Consider the following 17,995-nt stretch of genomic DNA (forward strand, 5'->3'; position numbering starts at 1 on the left):
GATAAAGGACTCCAGGATGGGGCTTCCCCAGGCCAGAGAAAAAACTCAACCACCCAAAAGTACAGAACCCACCCAGGCTCTGGAGGGGTCCACGGCTGAAAATCCCATCTTGGGACCTATGTTTTGGGAGGGGAAGAGTGGGGAGGATCATTTTCTCCTTCATTAATCACAGACACTTGGGTTTATTGTTGTCGACTTTCTCTGACATGTGTTGGAGCCAATATTTATTTGTTAAAGGAAAACCAGCAGTAAAACATTTGCTTTGTTACAAAATAAAAGCCACATTCCAGGGAAGTATACAAAGGGCTTCGCACACTGAGATGCCGCTCCCTGCCACGGGAGGCTGGACGACTGCACGGGAGAAAATTCCAGCCAGCCCCAGGCTCTTTGTGATTCTTCCTCTAAAGACTTGAAAGGAAGAAGCAATCTTCATTAACAAACAAACAAACCAAAGAGGGGAGCCGACTCTTACTGAAACTTTAAACAGAACCACATGGACCCTCCCAGGCTAGTAATCCAAGTCTCCAGTCCACTCACCCAGCCCTGGGGCAACTCGGGTTTCAAGCATAGAATTCTCTGTCACTTCCACCCCATACACAGGGACAAGGGCACTGCCAGGCTGGTCCCTCCTGGGCTCTCTCTTTGCATGACAAGGCAGTTGTGGTCTGAGACCTGGAGGTCCCACAGAGCCAGCTCTAGGAGGGCCTGACCCCAAACTCCTCCCCATCCCCGCAGGTCTCCCCCTGCCCTCCCAGCGCCTCACCTTCCTTTGGGGCTGGCCAGGGAGGGAGGCCTTGGAGAAGCAGGCAGGTGAGGCCCTGGGTGACCTCTCAGGTGACAGGGAGGCACATTGCACTGCTGTGACCGTGCCACCACCCTCCTCAGTGACTTACGTGTCAGGGAAAATACTGAGATTCCCCTGATTAGTCCTTTAGCCCAGGGATCACCAGGAACAGAGTCCCTAAACTGGAGGCCTGATTCTTTCTCATCACTGTCCAGAGCTGCTCTCGCCAGGGCCACGGTGGCCCCGAGCCGCCTGATTCCTTCTCATCACTGTCCAGAGCCGCTCCCATCAGGGCCACGGTGGCCCCGAGCCGCCTGATTCCTTCTCATCATTGTCCAGAGCCGCTCCCATCAGGGCCAAGGTGGCCCTAAGCCGCCTGATTCCTTCTCATCATTGTCCAGAGCCGCTCCCATCAGGGCCACGGTGGCCCCGAGCCGCCTGATTCCTTCTCATCACTGTCCAGAGCCGCTCCCATCAGGGCTACGGTGGCCCCGAGCCAGCCACAGGAAGCCGTCCCACTCTCCTCGGAACCTCCTCCCCAGCCCCCGGGTATCAGGCTTGGTTTGCACCTTTGTCTCTGCTGCTCCCTGGTCACAGCGCACGCCCTCCCCATCCGGGGTGCTGTCCCTGCTCCTTCTCTGAACTCCTCTGTCCAGGGGCTGACTTGATTTCCCTGATTGCACCTCCCTGAGCCCCTCAGATCCAAAAGACCTGAGCCAACCCCTCACCTCTGCCTTGATTCTGGCATCTGCTGGGCCCGCCCCCAGGAGCCACATTCACAGCCCTGGACACCCATCCCCACCTTCATGCTGACAGATCCCTAAGGGAGGTAAGAAAACTGAGGCATGGGGTGGTCAAATGCCTCAGCCATCAACACCCCACTGGTGGATGGGAAGCCAGGGTTTGAGCCCCGGTGAGCCCAGGTGAGCTGGCTCCAGAGCCACTTATCGACAGAGGCTCGAATGTCCCAATCTCAGCACAGGTGGTGAGTGCTATCACGGGGAAGACACCCCTTCCTCTTCCATTTCCTCTGTCTTGATTCAGCCTTCTGGCCAGTTAATGTCAGCGCCGTGGTGCCCATCCCAGAACAGAAGCTCCTGCTGATGAATAATTTCCGGCCTCACCGTGACCCAGCCTCTCCCGTGTTTATCTGTATCTATCTGTCATCTACCCCCACCTTACACCCAGCGTCCGTCCATGCACACACGCTCACCTCGCACCCGGTGTCCGTCCATGCACACACGCTCACCTCGCACCCGGTGTCCGTCCGTGCACACACTCACCTTGCACCCAGAGTCCATCCGTGCACACACACTCACCTCGCACCCAGCGTCCGTCCGTGCACACACTCACCTCGCACCCAGAGTCCATCCGTGCACACACACTCACCTCGCACCCAGAGTCGGTCCGTGCACACACTCACCTCGCACCCAGAGTCGGTCCGTGCACACACTCACCTTGCACCCAGAGTCCATCCGTGCACACACACTCACCTCGCACCCAGCGTCCGTCCGTGCACACACTCACCTCGCACCCAGAGTCGGTCCGTGCACACACTCACCTTGCACCCAGAGTCCATCCGTGCACACACACTCACCTCGCACCCAGAGTCGGTCCGTGCACACACTCACCTCGCACCCAGAGTCGGTCCGTGCACACACTCACCTCGCACCCAGAGTCCGTCCGTGCACACACACTCACCTCGCACCCAGAGTCGGTCCGTGCACACACTCACCTCGCACCCAGCGTCCGTCCGTGCACACACGCTCACCTCGCACCCAGCGTCCGTCCGTGCACACACGCTCACCTCGCACCCAGCGTCCGTCCGTGCACACACTCACCTCGCACCCAGCGTCCGTCCGTGCACACACGCTCACCTCCCACCCAGCGTCCGTCCGTGCACACACTCACCTCGCACCCAGAGTCCATCCATGCACACACTCACCTTCCACCCAGAGTCCATCCGTGCACACACGCTCACCTCGCACCCAGCGTCCGTCCGTGCACACACTCACCTCGCACCCAGAGTCCATCCATGCACACACTCACCTTGCACCCAGAGTCCATCCGTGCACACACACTCACCTCGCACCCAGAGTCGGTCCGTGCACACACTCACCTCACACCCAGCGTCCGTCCGTGCACACACGCTCACCTCGCACCCAGCGTCCGTCCATGCACACACGCTCACCTCTCACCCAGCGTCCGTCCGTGCACACACGCTCACTTCGCACCCAGCGTCCGTCCGTGCACACACGCTCCCCTCACACCCAGTGTCCGTGCACACGCTCCCCTCGCACCCAGCATCCATCTGTGCACACCTGCTCACCTCGCACCCAGAGTCCGTCCATGCACACATGCTCACCTCGCACCCGGCGTCCGTCCGTGCACATGCTCACCTCGCACCCAGCGTCCGTGCACACGCTCCCCTCGCACCCAGCATCCATCTGTGCACACACGCTCCCCTCACACCCAGTGTCCGTCCATGCACACACGCTCACCTCTCACCCAGCGTCCGTCCATGCACACACGCTCACCTCGCACCCAGCATCCATGCACACACGGTCCCCTCGCACCCAGCGTCTGTCTGTGCACACACGCTCCCCTCGCACCCAGCATCCGTGCACACGCTCACTTCGCACCCAGCATCCGTGCACACACTCCCCTCGCACCCAGCATCCGTGCGCACGCTCCCCTCGCACCCAGCATCCGTGCACACGCTCACCTCGCACCCAGCATCCGTGCACACGCTCACCTCGCACCCAGCATCCGTGCACACGCTCCCCTCGCACCCAGCATCTGTCCATGCACACACTCCCCTCGCACCTAACGTCCGTCCATGCACATACTCACCTTGCACCCAGCATCCATCTGTGCACACACACTCACCTCGCACCCAGCGTCTGTCCGTGCACACACGCTCACCTCACACACACTCTCCTCGCACCCAGCGTCCGTCCGTGCACACGCTCACCTCGCACCCAGCGTCCGTCCGTGCACACACGCTCACCTCGCACCCAGCGTCCGTGCACACGCTCCCCTTGCACCCAGCATCCATCTGTGCACACACGCTCCCCTCACACCCAGTGTCCGTCCATGCACACACGCTCACCTCTCACCCAGCGTCCGTCCATGCACACACGCTCACCTCGCACCCAGCATCCATGCACACACGGTCCCCTCGCACCCAGCGTCTGTCTGTGCACACACGCTCCCCTCGCACCCAGCATCCGTGCACACGCTCACTTCGCACCCAGCATCCGTGCACACACTCCCCTCGCACCCAGCATCCGTGCACACGCTCACCTCGCACCCAGCATCCGTGCACACGCTCACCTCGCACCCAGCATCCGTGCACACGCTCCCCTCGCACCCAGCATCTGTCCATGCACACACTCCCCTCGCACCTAACGTCCGTCCATGCACATACTCACCTTGCACCCAGCATCCATCTGTGCACACACACTCACCTCGCACCCAGCGTCTGTCCGTGCACACACGCTCACCTCACACACACTCTCCTCGCACCCAGCGTCCGTCCGTGCACACGCTCACCTCGCACCCAGCGTCCGTCCGTGCACACACTCACCTCGCACCCAGAGTCGGTCCGTGCACACACTCACCTCGCACCCAGAGTCCATCCGTGCACACACACTCACCTCGCACCCAGAGTCGGTCCGTGCACACACTCACCTCGCACCCAGAGTCGGTCCGTGCACACACTCACCTTGCACCCAGAGTCCGTCCGTGCACACACACTCACCTCGCACCCAGAGTCGGTCCGTGCACACACTCACCTCGCACCCAGCGTCCGTCCGTGCACACACGCTCACCTCGCACCCAGCGTCCGTGCACACACTCACCTCGCACCCAGCGTCCGTCCGTGCACACACGCTCACCTCGCACCCAGCGTCCGTCCGTGAACACACTCACCTCGCACCCAGAGTCCATCCATGCACACACTCACCTTGCACCCAGAGTCCATCCGTGCACACACGCTCACCTCGCACCCAGCGTCCGTCCGTGCACACACTCACCTCGCACCCAGAGTCCAACCATGCACACACTCACCTTGCACCCAGAGTCCATCCGTGCACACACACTCACCTCGCACCCAGAGTCAGTCCGTGCACACACTCACCTCGCACCCAGCGTCCGTCCGTGCACACACGCTCACCTCGCACCCAGCGTCCGTCCGTGCACACACGCTCACCTCGCACCCAGCGTCCGTCCGTGCACACACGCTCACCTCGCACCCAGCGTCCGTCCGTGCACACACTCACCTCGCACCCAGTGTCCGTCCGTGCACACACGCTCACCTCGCACCCAGCGTCCGTCCGTGCACACACTCACCTCGCACCCAGAGTCCGTCCATGCACACACTCACCTTCCACCCAGAGTCCATCCGTGCACACACACTCACCTCGCACCCAGAGTCGGTCCGTGCACACATTCACCTCGCACCCAGCGTCCGTCCGTGCACACACTCACCTCGCACCCAGAGTCCGTCCGTGCACACACACTCACCTCGCACCCAGAGTCGGTCCATGCACACACTCACCTCGCACCCAGCGTCCGTCCGTGCACACACGCTCACCTCGCACCCAGCGTCCGTCCGTGCACACACGCTCACCTCGCACCCAGCGTCCGTCCGTGCACACACTCATCTCGCACCCAGCGTCCGTCCGTGCACACACGCTCACCTCGCACCCAGCGTCCGTCCGTGCACACACTCACCTCGCACCCAGAGTCCATCCATGCACACACTCACCTTGCACCCAGAGTCCATCCGTGCACACACGCTCACCTCGCACCCAGCGTCCGTCCGTGCACACACTCACCTCGCACCCAGAGTCCATCCATGCACACACTCACCTCGCACCCAGCGTCCGTCCGTGCACACACTCACCTCGCACCCAGAGTCGGTCCGTGCACACATTCACCTCGCACCCAGCGTCCGTCCGTGCACACACTCACCTTGCACCCAGAGTCCATCCGTGCACACACACTCACCTCGCACCCAGAGTCGGTCCGTGCACACACTCACCTCGCACCCAGCGTCCGTCCGTGCACACACGCTCACCTCGCACCCAGCGTCCGTCCGTGCACACACTCACCTCGCACCCAGAGTCGGTCCGTGCACACATTCACCTCGCACCCAGCGTCCGTCCATGCACACACTCACCTTGCACCCAGAGTCCATCCGTGCACACACGCTCACCTCGCACCCAGCGTCCGTCCGTGCACACACGCTCACTTCGCACCCAGCGTCCGTCCGTGCACACACGCTCCCCTCACACCCAGTGTCCGTGCACACGCTCCCCTCACACCCAGCATCCATCTGTGCACACATGCTCACCTCGCACCCAGAGTCCGTCCATGCACACATGCTCACCTCGCACCCGGCGTCCGTCCGTGCACACGCTCACCTCGCACCCAGCGTCCATCCGTGCACACACGCTCACCTCGCACCCAGCGTCCGTGCACACGCTCCCCTCGCACCCAGCATCCATCTGTGCACACACGCTCCCCTCACACCCAGTGTCCGTCCATGCACACACGCTCACCTCTCACCCAGCGTCCGTCCATGCACACACGCTCACCTCGCACCCAGCATCCATGCACACACGGTCCCCTCGCACCCAGCGTCTGTCTGTGCACACACGCTCCCCTCGCACCCAGCATCCATGCACACGCTCACCTCGCACCCAGCATCCGTGCACATACTCACCTTGCACCCAGCATCCATCTGTGCACACACACTCACCTCGCACCCAGCGTCTGTCCGTGCACACACGCTCACCTCGCACCCAGCGTCCGTCCGTGCACACACGCTCACCTCGCACCCAGCGTCCGTGCACACGCTCACCTCGCACCCAGCATCCATGCACACACGGTCCCCTCGCACCCAGCGTCTGTCTGTGCACACACGCTCCCCTCGCACCCAGCATCCATGCACACGCTCACCTCGCACCCAGCATCCGTGCACATACTCACCTTGCACCCAGCATCCATCTGTGCACACACACTCCCCTCGCACCCAGCGTCTGTCCGTGCACACACGCTCACCTCACACACACTCTCCTCGCACCCAGCGTCCGTCGGTGCACACACGCTCACCTCGCACCCAGCATCCATGCACACACGGTCCCCTCGCACCCAGCGTCTGTCTGTGCACACACGCTCCCCTCGCACCCAGCATCCATGCACACGCTCACCTCGCACCCAGCATCCGTGCACATACTCACCTTGCACCCAGCATCCATCTGTGCACACACACTCCCCTCGCACCCTGCGTCTGTCCGTGCACACACGCTCACCTCGCACCCAGCGTCCGTCCGTGCACACACGCTCACCTCGCACCCAGCGTCCGTGCACACGCTCCCCTCGCACCCAGCATCCATCTGTGCACACACGCTCCCCTCACACCCAGTGTCCGTCCATGCACACACGGTCCCCTCGCACCCAGCGTCTGTCTGTGCACACACGCTCCCCTCGCACCCAGCATCCATGCACACGCTCACCTCGCACCCAGCATCCGTGCACATACTCACCTTGCACCCAGCATCCATCTGTGCACACACACTCCCCTCGCACCCAGCGTCCGTCCGTGCACACACGCTCCCCTCACACCCAGTGTCCGTGCACACGCTCCCCTCACACCCAGCATCCATCTGTGCACACACGCTCACCTCGCACCCAGCATCCATGCACACACGGTCCCCTCGCACCCAGCGTCTGTCTGTGCACACACGCTCCCCTCGCACCCAGCATCCATGCACACGCTCACCTCGCACCCAGCATCCGTGCACACACTCACCTCGCACCCAGCATCCGTGCACACGCTCACCTCACACACACTCTCCTCGCACCCAGCGTCCGTCGGTGCACACACACTCTCCTTGCACCCAGCGTCTGTCTGTGCACACACGCTCCCCTCGCACCCAGCATCCATGCACACGCTCACCTCGCACCCAGCGTCCGTCCGTGCACACACGCTCACCTCACACACACTCTCCTCGCACCCAGCGTCCGTCGGTGCACACACACTCTCCTCGCACCCAGCGTCTGTCTGTGCACACACGCTCCCCTCGCACCCAGCATCCGTGCACACGCTCACCTCGCACCCAGCGTCCGTCCGTGCACACACGCTCACCTCACACACACTCTCCTCGCACCCAGCGTCCGTCGGTGCACACACGCTCACCTCCCGCACTTCCCATGGAGGCGGCATCCAGGCAGGGAAGCAAGGACACTCTGCGTCCATTCCTCTCTCTAAACACCAAGGCCCCCGCAATCCGAGGAATATATTTGACAGAAACAAGAAAAAAGGATGAAAGTGGCCAAGACAAGCCGATCCCTTCTATCTGCTTTCAGGAACATGATTTTGTGGCCCCAAACTCCTTGGAGCCCGATGCTTCCACCTCCCTCCCACTCCACTCTCCCCCGACACATCCATCCAGCTCCCGTTCCTCTTGGGCACCCACCTCTGCCATCTCAGCAGGGTTCCCAGCACCCCCAGGCAAGGCCTGTGTGTGGCGCTTTACTGGGAGTGGGCTGGGGAAGAGGGAGGCATGGGCTGGAATAACCACAGAGACCGGCCCTGCACAGATAGCAGAAAGGGAAGGGGATGTGTTGCCCGGCCCACCTCGGCTCACGCAAGACGCTCGGACACTTGGAGACCTGGCCTGAAGCAGCCTCCAGGGGAGGAGAGAGGGGTGCCGCTCACCACTGCCCCCTCCCAAGCCCAGCGTCTAGGTCTGGTTCACCCTCGCGAGGTCGCCTGGCCCTTGTCTGGCTACCTGAGCTGGCCACTGCTGAGGCAAAGCCCACCCGGCTGCTGTTCTGGAAGTGGCTCTGGAAAGCCCAGCTCCTGTGGGTACAGGATCGCTGAGCACCAGGCATGGGGGCCACTGCCAAGGCAGGATCGCTGATCACCAGGCATGGGGGCCACGGCCAAGGCGGGATCGCTGAGCGCCAGGCATGGGGGCCACGGCCAAGGCGGGATCGCTGAGCGCCAGGCATGGGGGCCACGGCCAAGGCGGGATCGCTGAGCTCCAGGCATGGGGGCCACGGCCAAGGCGGGATCGCTGAGCGCCAGGCATGGGGGCCACGGCCAAGGCGGGATCGCTGAGCGCCAGGCGTGGGGGCCACGGCCAAGGCGGGATCGCTGAGCTCCAGGCATGGGGGCCACGGCCAAGGCGGGATCGCTGAGCGCCAGGCGTGGGGGCCACGGCCAAGGCGGGATCGCTGATCACCAGGCATGGGGGCCACGGCCAAGGCGGGATCGCTGATCGCCAGGCATGGGGGCCACAGCCAAGGCGGGATCGCTGAGCTCCAGGCGTGGGGGCCACGGCCAAGGCGGGATCGCTGAGCGCCAGGCGTGGGGGCCACGGCCAAGGCGGGATCGCTGAGCGCCAGGCATGGGGGCCGCGGCCAAGGCGGGATCGCTGAGCGCCAGGCGTGGGGGCCACGGCCAAGGCGGGATCGCTGAGCACCAGGCATGGGGGCCACAGCCAAGGCGGGATCGCTGAGCGCCAGGCGTGGGGGCCACGGCCAAGGCGGGATCACTGAGCAGCAGGCATGGGGGCCACGGCCAAGGCGGGATCGCTGAGCTCCAGGCATGGGGGCCACGGCCAAGGCGGGATCGCTGATCACCAGGCATGGGGGCCACGGCCAAGGCGGGATCGCTGAGCACCAGGCATGGGGGCCACGGCCAAGGCGGGATCGCTGAGCGCCAGGCGTGGGGGCCACGGCCAAGGCGGGATCACTGAGCAGCAGGCATGGGGGCCACGGCCAAGGCGGGATTGCTGAGCTCCAGGCATGGGGGCCACGGCCAAGGCGGGATCGCTGAGCTCCAGGCATGGGGGCCGCGGCCAAGGCGGGATCGCTGAGCTCCAGGCATGGGGGCCGCGGCCAAGGCGGGATCGCTGAGCGCCAGGCATGGGGGCCACGGCCAAGGCGGGATCGCTGAGCGCCAGGCATGGGGGCCACGGCCAAGGCGGGATCGCTGAGCGCCAGGCATGGGGGCCACGGCCAAGGCGGGATCGCTAAGTGCCAGGCATGGGGGCCACAGCCAAGGCGGGATCACTGAGCACCAGGCATGGGGGCCACGGCCAAGGCGGGATCGCTGAGCGCCAGGCATGGGGGCCACGGCCAATGCGGGATCACTGAGCACCAGGCATGGGGGCCATGGCCAAGGCAGCCACAGGGGCAGGTGCTGGGCTGTCTAGGAGCAGTGACCAAGCACCCAGAGGAGCCCAACAAGGCCCAGCACATAAAACCAGCAGCAGAGGCCCAGGAGCCACTTAGCCAGAGAGGCACCTGGTGTTCACCCCAGCATGCAGATGGGGAAAGGCTAAAGCAGAAAGAAGCAACTGTGTACAGAGAGCTTCACCCCGAAATCAGAGACAGCCAAAGTCCGCCCAGAGAGGAACTGGTTGGAGTCCTGTCCAGGCCGAACGGTGGTGGGTGGGTCCCTTAGGGGCCAGTAGGGAGCGAGGCCGAAGCTATCTCTGTGCAGCTGCCCCCTCACGCTGCTGTGGCCCCAGGGTTGGTTCAGATGCTGAGTGTCCAGTGACTTCCTGACACTTCCTTTCCAGTCTCAAGGAACCCACCCCACAAAGCGCCTGCCCCAGGACCTGGGTGGCGCGTCTGTGTCTTCTCAGCATATCCGGTTCTTGGAGCAGGGACACGATCCAGATCCTGCTCTCTGGCTCCTGGCCCGCTGCCCCCAACGCTGTCACCAAGGCAGGACATGGATGTTCCGTGTCATGGCTGCGTGGGCTGTTCGACCACGGCCACACACACATAGACTGAGGCAGACAGAGCAAGGGGCTGATCGCTGCCAAGCAGTGGATGCCAGTGCACCGCGACAAGGAGCCCAGAGCCTTTGGTGGGCGCCTGACTGTGTCTTCAAGTTCCCGGGATCTGTGTGGACAGCTGCCATCCCAGTCGGCCCTTTCTTGGTTTTCTTGGTTTTCAGAGAAGGGGCGAAGAATAAGGGGGCAGCGTCTTCTCCATCAGAAGACACACCTGCAAAGCTCCATGAAGGCAGGCGCTGGCTGAGGAGGAAGAAGGAAACAGGCCTCTCAGGAGCCTCTGCCCTTGCAGCCAGGGATGGGCAGGAGGCCAGTGCCTGGCAGGGAGCAGCCTGCGGGTTCAGCTCAGGTGTAAACAGCATGGTCAGCTGGAAAATGGTCCCCAAATACGCCAGGTCTCAATCCCTGTGGTGCTTGAATGTGACCTTATGTGGCAAATGTGTCTTTGGGAATGGGATTGAGTTAGGATCCCGGGATGGGGGTGATCAACTGGGGTCATCCGGGTGGGCCCCAGGTGGCATCGCAAGGTTCGCACGAGAGGGAGACTTGACATGGAGGAAGCCATGGACCACGGAGGCAGAGAGCACCATGAAGAGGCCGTCCACGAAGGTCGGAGCGATGCGGCCGCAAGCCAAGGAGTGCACGGCCGCTGGGAGCCAAGAGAAGCCAGCGGGACCTTCTCCGGGGCCTCAGAGGGGCCCCTTGGCCTAGTGATGCTGGTTTCAGACTCCTGCCCTCCAGACCATGAGCGTGCGTTTCCGTTGTTTAAAATCACCAAGGCTGTGGCCATTTGTCACAGCAAGCCCAGGAAGTCCACAGAATGGGAAAGGAGACGGGAGGGGAGGATGGCTGGGCTCAGCTGTCAGGCTGGGCTGTGCGGGGCTCCCTTGGGTGGTGGGGAGGAGCCTCTGAAAGGGAGCTCAGGGAGGGGCTGCCCATGGAGAAAGCGCTGGGTAGAGAAGCTGTCGGTCAATTATCTGGTGATTGCACCTGCCTGTTGCCAGTCACAGTCTTCCTCCAGGAGGGGTCACCGACCACGGGCCACATCCACTCCTCTCTGCTGCAGGAGTGCTGTCCCTGCTAAAGCTGATCCTGGCTTTATCTGCCCTTTGCAGAGGTGTGGGGCTTTGGCCCTCCACTGGGCACCGCACGGCGTGGGAGCCCCCTCCCCCCGGCCTCTGCGGTGGGGTCGGCTGAAGCACTGGGCTGGTCACTCGGTGGAAAAGGACACAAGTTCCCCTTGGGGCCCAGAGGCTGCACATCCGTCCTTCCAGGACTGGGCCTAAGGAATTAAATGGCTGTGAAAACAGGGGCACTGTGAGCCCCAGAGTCGGGCCATGTCATCTGAGGATGATGGTGGCAGCAGCAAAGCTCCAGATGTGGACACAGTCCCTTCACCTGCCGGGGCTGCACTTCCTCTGGTGCCACAGCCAGGCCAGGCGCCCTCCCTGAGGGAATCCGCGGGTCCCGACGGCCTCTGGGGTGAGACACTGGGACCTGCCTGCAGAGCAGCAAACACTCTCTGGGCCTCACATCCTCTTCCCGGCTGCACAGCGGCACCCCCAGGGGCCTGCCCCTGCTCAAAGCCAGCCCCACCGCCCAAGGTCCGGACCTGCCTGCCCTGCGGGTGGGGCTCAGCTTCCTCGGGTTTTCTGCTCCCAGGTGATTTTCCTCCCTGCAGCCAGGGCTGAGCACCTCGGCCAAGCTGGCTGTTTGCTTTAAGAAGAGAGGGAATCTCCCAGCCGCCAGCCCATTGAGGCTCCCTGGCACGGGATGGGACTCAGTGCTGCGGCGGTGGCATCGCCATGCCAGGCTGTGCTGTGACCTGAGGCCTCGTCCGTGATGACCATGTCCTTGCAGAGCCTGGGGGCAGGGCCGGGGGGTGGTCAGATGTGGTGGAGCCTGTGCCCTGTGCATGACCGAAGCCACAAGCATCAAAACAGCTACATTCATGCTGAAGAGGACATTTATTTTTATTTTTGAGACGGAGTCTTGCTCTTTCGCCCAGGCTGGAGTGCAGCGGTGCGATCTCGGCTCCCTGCAACCTCCGCCTCCCGGGTTCAAGCGATTCTCCCACCTCCGCCTCCCAAGTAGCTGGGATTACAGGCACGTGCCACCACGCCCAGCTAAATTTTTTGTATTCTTAGTAGAGATGGGGTTTCACCATGTTGGTCAGGTTGGTCTCGAACTCCCAGCCTCAAGTGATCCCCCCGCTTAGCCTCCCAAAGTGCTGGGATTATAGACATTAGCCACCGTACCCAGCTGGCAAAATTTCTAGGTGAAATAATAAAATAAAATAAAAATAGTGGTCGGAAATCTGTCTCCTGAGACAGAAGTGTCTGATTTTCTATAACTCAGTTAAAAGTGGTGCCAATAGAAACGCAGTTACGACATCAATACCGGAAGGCCAGGAATGCCGCGTGGTGAAGAAAGCGGGTCCAGAGGCCCTCCCTGACCTTGGTGTGCTTGGCCTGGACATGCCTGTCACTGTTGACGAGCAGCAGGTGCAGGTGTGTGTGCCGCCCTGACTGGGGTCTCGGGGAGGCGCGGCGCCGTCCCACTGCCTAGAACCGGCTGGTGTGTGTTTGTGTTTATACACCCACGGCTCCTGGTTGAACAAATTTTCTGGTTTCATTTTTCCCATAACAAAGTGAGCTTTCTCAGTAATGACAAAAGAAAACTTATGTTCTGAGGCACGGAAGCCTCCTTAAAGGAGGGGAAAGTGCCCCTTATTTTCCAGGGCACCCTTCAGTGGCCTGGAGGAGCCCTGCCACCCTGGAGCCGTGCGCTAGGTCGGGCTGTGTGGCTGGGGCAGGCGTGCTTCCCGTCCACCCAGCTCCAGCAGCTCCAGCTCCTGCAGGACGCACATCTGGCCCCATCTGCATTCTCTCACCAAAGCCTTCCACCAGAACCTCCCACCCACTCTGGAGCCCCTTCTCTCCACTGCCAGAGCCAAGGAGGCGGCCGCAGGAGTCATTCCGGGGGTCAGAAGCTGACCTCTGCTCTATTCCCTCTATTCCTTCGGGGATTTTGTGACCATGGCCAAGTCATGGTGGCAGGACCTCAGCTCCCCTGTGTGCACCTGGGGTTGGCGTCATAGACCGTCTCCATGGCCTGCCAGCCCCAGTAGGTTTGTAACCGCATCTGAGGCCACTCGTGGCTTGACAAAGAAGAAAGAGACAGGCCGAGGGAGGGAGGTGGAGGTGAGGGTGGCGATGAGATGCGTTGGGGAGATGCAGAAGGAGCTAGAGAGGGAGGTAGTGAGGGGGAGTGGAGCAGGGCAGAAGCTGGGCAGAAGCTGGGCAGAAGCTAGGCAGATCCACCCAGCCCAGCACCCCTGCCCAAGGAAGTGTGGGAGCCTGGGTGGGGAAGAAGTGTGGGAGGAACAGGGGAGACCCTGCCTTCATGCTGCTCGCAGGCAGGGCCCTCCCTGTTGGTGAGGGGTGCTTTTAGGCAGGTGTCCCTGGTCGGGGGAGGCCAGTCTAGATCAGAAGAGCAGGCTTGACCCCTCCTTGGCCTTTAGCATTGCCTTGAGGCCAAGTGAGGGTCCTCGACTGGTGGACGTGGCTCTCGAGAGGCCTGTGGACTGATTCTACCACACGTGGCTGCCTCTCCGTGAGCCGCACAGGCAGCGTGCTAGGCCTGCGTGCCTCGCCGGAGGGAGGGCTGAGTCGCACTGGCTGGGACATGGGAAACAAGCCACCCAGCCACGCCAACTCCGAGGCAGACGAATGCCACTTTCTGCATGATATTTCCCCCAGATGTCCGCATCTTTCCCCCAGATGTCATCAGTGCCTGCTTCCCTCCCTGTGGAGGGCTTTAAGGGCTGACCCCCAAAGTCCATCTTTCCCCCAGATGTCATCAGTGCCTGCTTCCCTCCTTGTGGAGGGCTCTGACGGCCGACCCCAGGGTGGGAGAGGTCCAGCCTCCCGGTGGCAGGAGCAGTTTAAACTGCGGGTAAGTGTGCTCCAGGGGCCCTGGTTCTGCAGAGCCACACGCCGAGGCTCCTGAGCTATGTGAGGAATCCAGGGTGCAGCTCACTGCGCGTCGCCCAACTGCCCTGGGAACCGGCACTGCAGGGTCAGGTGCATCCCTTTCCATGTGAGCTCCTGGCCAGCCCAGGCAGACAGGGGAGGCCACACAGTTTCCAGGCAGGCAGCGGCTGGGCAGTCACCTGAGCTGGCCCATACCTGCCGGGCTCCTGTCCCACCGGCTGCGTCCGGCCGGCCAGGGCTGGGGACATACACACCTGAGCTGCTCTCAGGAGCACTTTTACTGGTACCTCGAGGAACCTCAACCTCCTTGTTTCTAAGTTGCAACTCCATTAAGTGCTCTGCAGGTGAAAGATGCTGAGGTGGACACTAACGTCGGGAGGGAAGCCTAAACATTGACGTCATCTGTGCAAAAAGTCAGGAGCATCCACAGGTCCACTCTGTCCCGGACACGCTCTCACGCTCTCTCCGGTTTGACTTTGCAATAACACAGCCCACGAGGGTCACCGTGACCTTGAAACAGTCCTGGCTACTTTAAAATTAGCTGCCCCTAGGAGCACGGAAGATGATTCATCCCGTGACAAATCTTGCCTTATGTCTCTTTTAAACACACACATCTAGGTATCAGGCAGCCTCACGGGGGCAGCTTGGTTGTGCTGGAACTCAGCCTCATTGACTCTGGTTTCATGTGCACCGAAACTGACTTTGAAACTTGCAGGAAGAGGCTGTCCTGGAAGAAGCTGCAGCCTGCAGAGACGGCCCTGGGCTTGCTTCCTGCATCGCTCCCTTCCTGCCACGGGGCTGTGCCAGGAGCTTCCATGCAGCTCTCACACACAAGGCAGGTCCCCAGCTGGCTCTCTGCAGAGCCTGACCTGAGGCACCCGTTCGATGAGAGCAGGTTCTCTCAGTGTAGAACCCAGACCAGCAGAAGCCGCATCATGGGGACGCGTCAGAGACGCACTGCTCAGCCCAGAACTGCCAGGCCTGGCAGCTGGGGTGCGGGGACCCTGGGACCCTGGGACCCTGATGTTGCGTGAGTTCAGGAAAAACAGCGTTGCCTTCCTGAATGCTGTTCCATTTACTTCTAGCTCCTACGTGTTTCTTCAAGTAAAACACAGTCGAGCCTCATTATTCATGGGCAAATTCGCCTACTCACTAGCATTTACCCTAACCCAGCTTCAATACTCAGGGCACCTCCACGGTCATTGGTGGACATCACAACGTCACAGCAATGAGACGTGAGTTTCCTGACATGGTGTCTGGGCGGGGGCAGAACGAGCCATGCTTTGGTGTCTCGTTTGTGTGTGCGTGAGTGTGTGAATGTGGGAGTATGTGAGTGTGTGTTCATGTGTGTGTTCATAAGCGTGTTCTCACCTCAACACTAACAACCCTGACTGGCATATGATGGCAGCCTCATGGGGCTCCAAGCCCATGTGTACGGGCTCCCTGTCTGTGCTGGAAGGTTCTACAGCAAAAATCAGCCCCTGCTCACCAGAGGCAAACTGAGCATGAAAGGAAATGAAAGACGTGAACTTTAATGCCTCTCATGTGCCGGGAGAACGAGGTCACACAGCAAATCACGGCTCTTGGGAATCAGGATGTGTTTGAAAACTTCAGGGGCTCTGAGCCCTCATGAACCCAACTGATGGGCAAGCAGCCCAGGCCCAGGCTGGAGATGGGGATGGGGCTGGCCATGGTCCCTGCCAGGAGCTGGCAGCCACTCCCGCCCCTCCTGCTCTCTCCATGTCCACTGGACACTGTCCCTGGTCCTGGGAGAAGAGGGAAGGCCTCTCGGCCTCCACTGGAGGGACTGCTGGGCGAGCCTGGTCTACACCACAGCACTCCCCACCACAGGAGCGACTTCACTGGCCCCAAGGGGGACACTTCCCTTAAAAGGATCATCCCACACTGACCCTTGTCTTGGGAATCCCAAGTCGGAGGTCACGTCAGAGGCAAGAATCCAGGCTCAGGGACATCTGCCCTGTCCCCAGAGGTCTTTGTTGTCCGAGGCCCTGCATTCTCTGGCTCTAAGGAATTCTGAAGCTATTTTGGACACTGCAGCCCTTCCCAGGGTGGCCAGGAGAGGACAGGCAGGCTTGCTTGGGGAGGGAGGAAGCCGTGGTCCACACTGGAGCATAGAAACCAGCCCTGTAAGCCACCCTGCTGGCCTCACAGGTTGTAGGGAGCAAAGGCCATGTTGAAGCCCAGGAGCCTCTCAGGAAGGAAACCCCTCAGACTAGGGAACATGGGGAGTGGGCAGCCACTCCTCCCCGCCCTCAGGCCCATAAGCTGCACTCCCCACAGTCCCCACGTTCATCCACAGGGAGGCCCCAGCAGGAAGGCAGGGCCAGGGCGCAGGGCGAGTTCGGGGGAATGGACTCCCCTGGGTTTCTCCCTGCCGATCGCTGTAGTGGTTGAGTCCTCCACTGAGCACAGCCACTCCTGTAGGCTTACCCCGCTGCAGCTCGCTCTCGGACCCTAATAAACAAGTGAGTCCTCCACTGAGCCGGCCACTCCTGTAGGCTCACCCCACTGCAGCTCGCTCTCGGACCCTAATAAACAAGTGAGTCCTCCAATGAGCACGGCCACTCCTGTAGGCTCACCCCACTGCAGCTCGCTCTCGGACCCTAATAAACAAGTGAGTCCTCCACTGAGCCGGCCACTCCTGTAGCCTCGCCCTGCTGAACCACTCCTATAGGCTCACCCCCACTGGACCACTACTGTAGGCTCACCCCGCTGGAGCACGCTCTCGGACGCTAATAAATGAGTTAGTAGCCCTGGGCACTGTACGTCCTGTGTTGAGTTCCACAAACCCTGCCTTCGCCTTTGTAAATCATCTCCTTTTTAAAGTCTTCACAGAGTATCAATTCTGACTATGCCCTCTGCTTCTTTGTGTGTCGTGTTTTTGAAATCTTTTCCAAACACACCCTCTAAAAGAGAGCCACTTACCATTTTTTTCTTCTCTCTCTTTTTTTTTGAGACTGAGTCTCACTCTGTCACCCAGGCTGTAGTGCAGTGGCGCGATTTTGACCCAATGCAAGCTCCACCTCCCAGGTTCAAATGATACTCTTGCCTCAGCCTCACAAGTAGCTGGGACTACAGGGACCTGCCAACACGCCCAGCTAATTTTTGTATTTTTTGTAGAGACGGGGTTTCACCGTGTTAGCCAGGATGGTCTCGATCTCCCGACCTCGTGATCCGCCCACCTCGACCTCCCAAAGTGCTGGGATTACAGGTGTGAGCCACTGCGCCCGGCCACATTTTCTAATTAGAATTTACAGTTTTGTTTTTGACATTTAAATCCTTAATCCACTGGGAGTTACTTTCATCTTTTTCCATATGGACAACTATTTTTTTCTAGCTCTACTGATTGAGAGGTTTCCCCTGTTTCCACCAAC

Source organism: Pan paniscus, chromosome 22 (genome assembly GCF_029289425.2).
Source record: "Pan paniscus chromosome 22, NHGRI_mPanPan1-v2.0_pri, whole genome shotgun sequence".
Classification (NCBI taxonomy): Eukaryota; Metazoa; Chordata; class Mammalia; order Primates; family Hominidae; genus Pan; species Pan paniscus.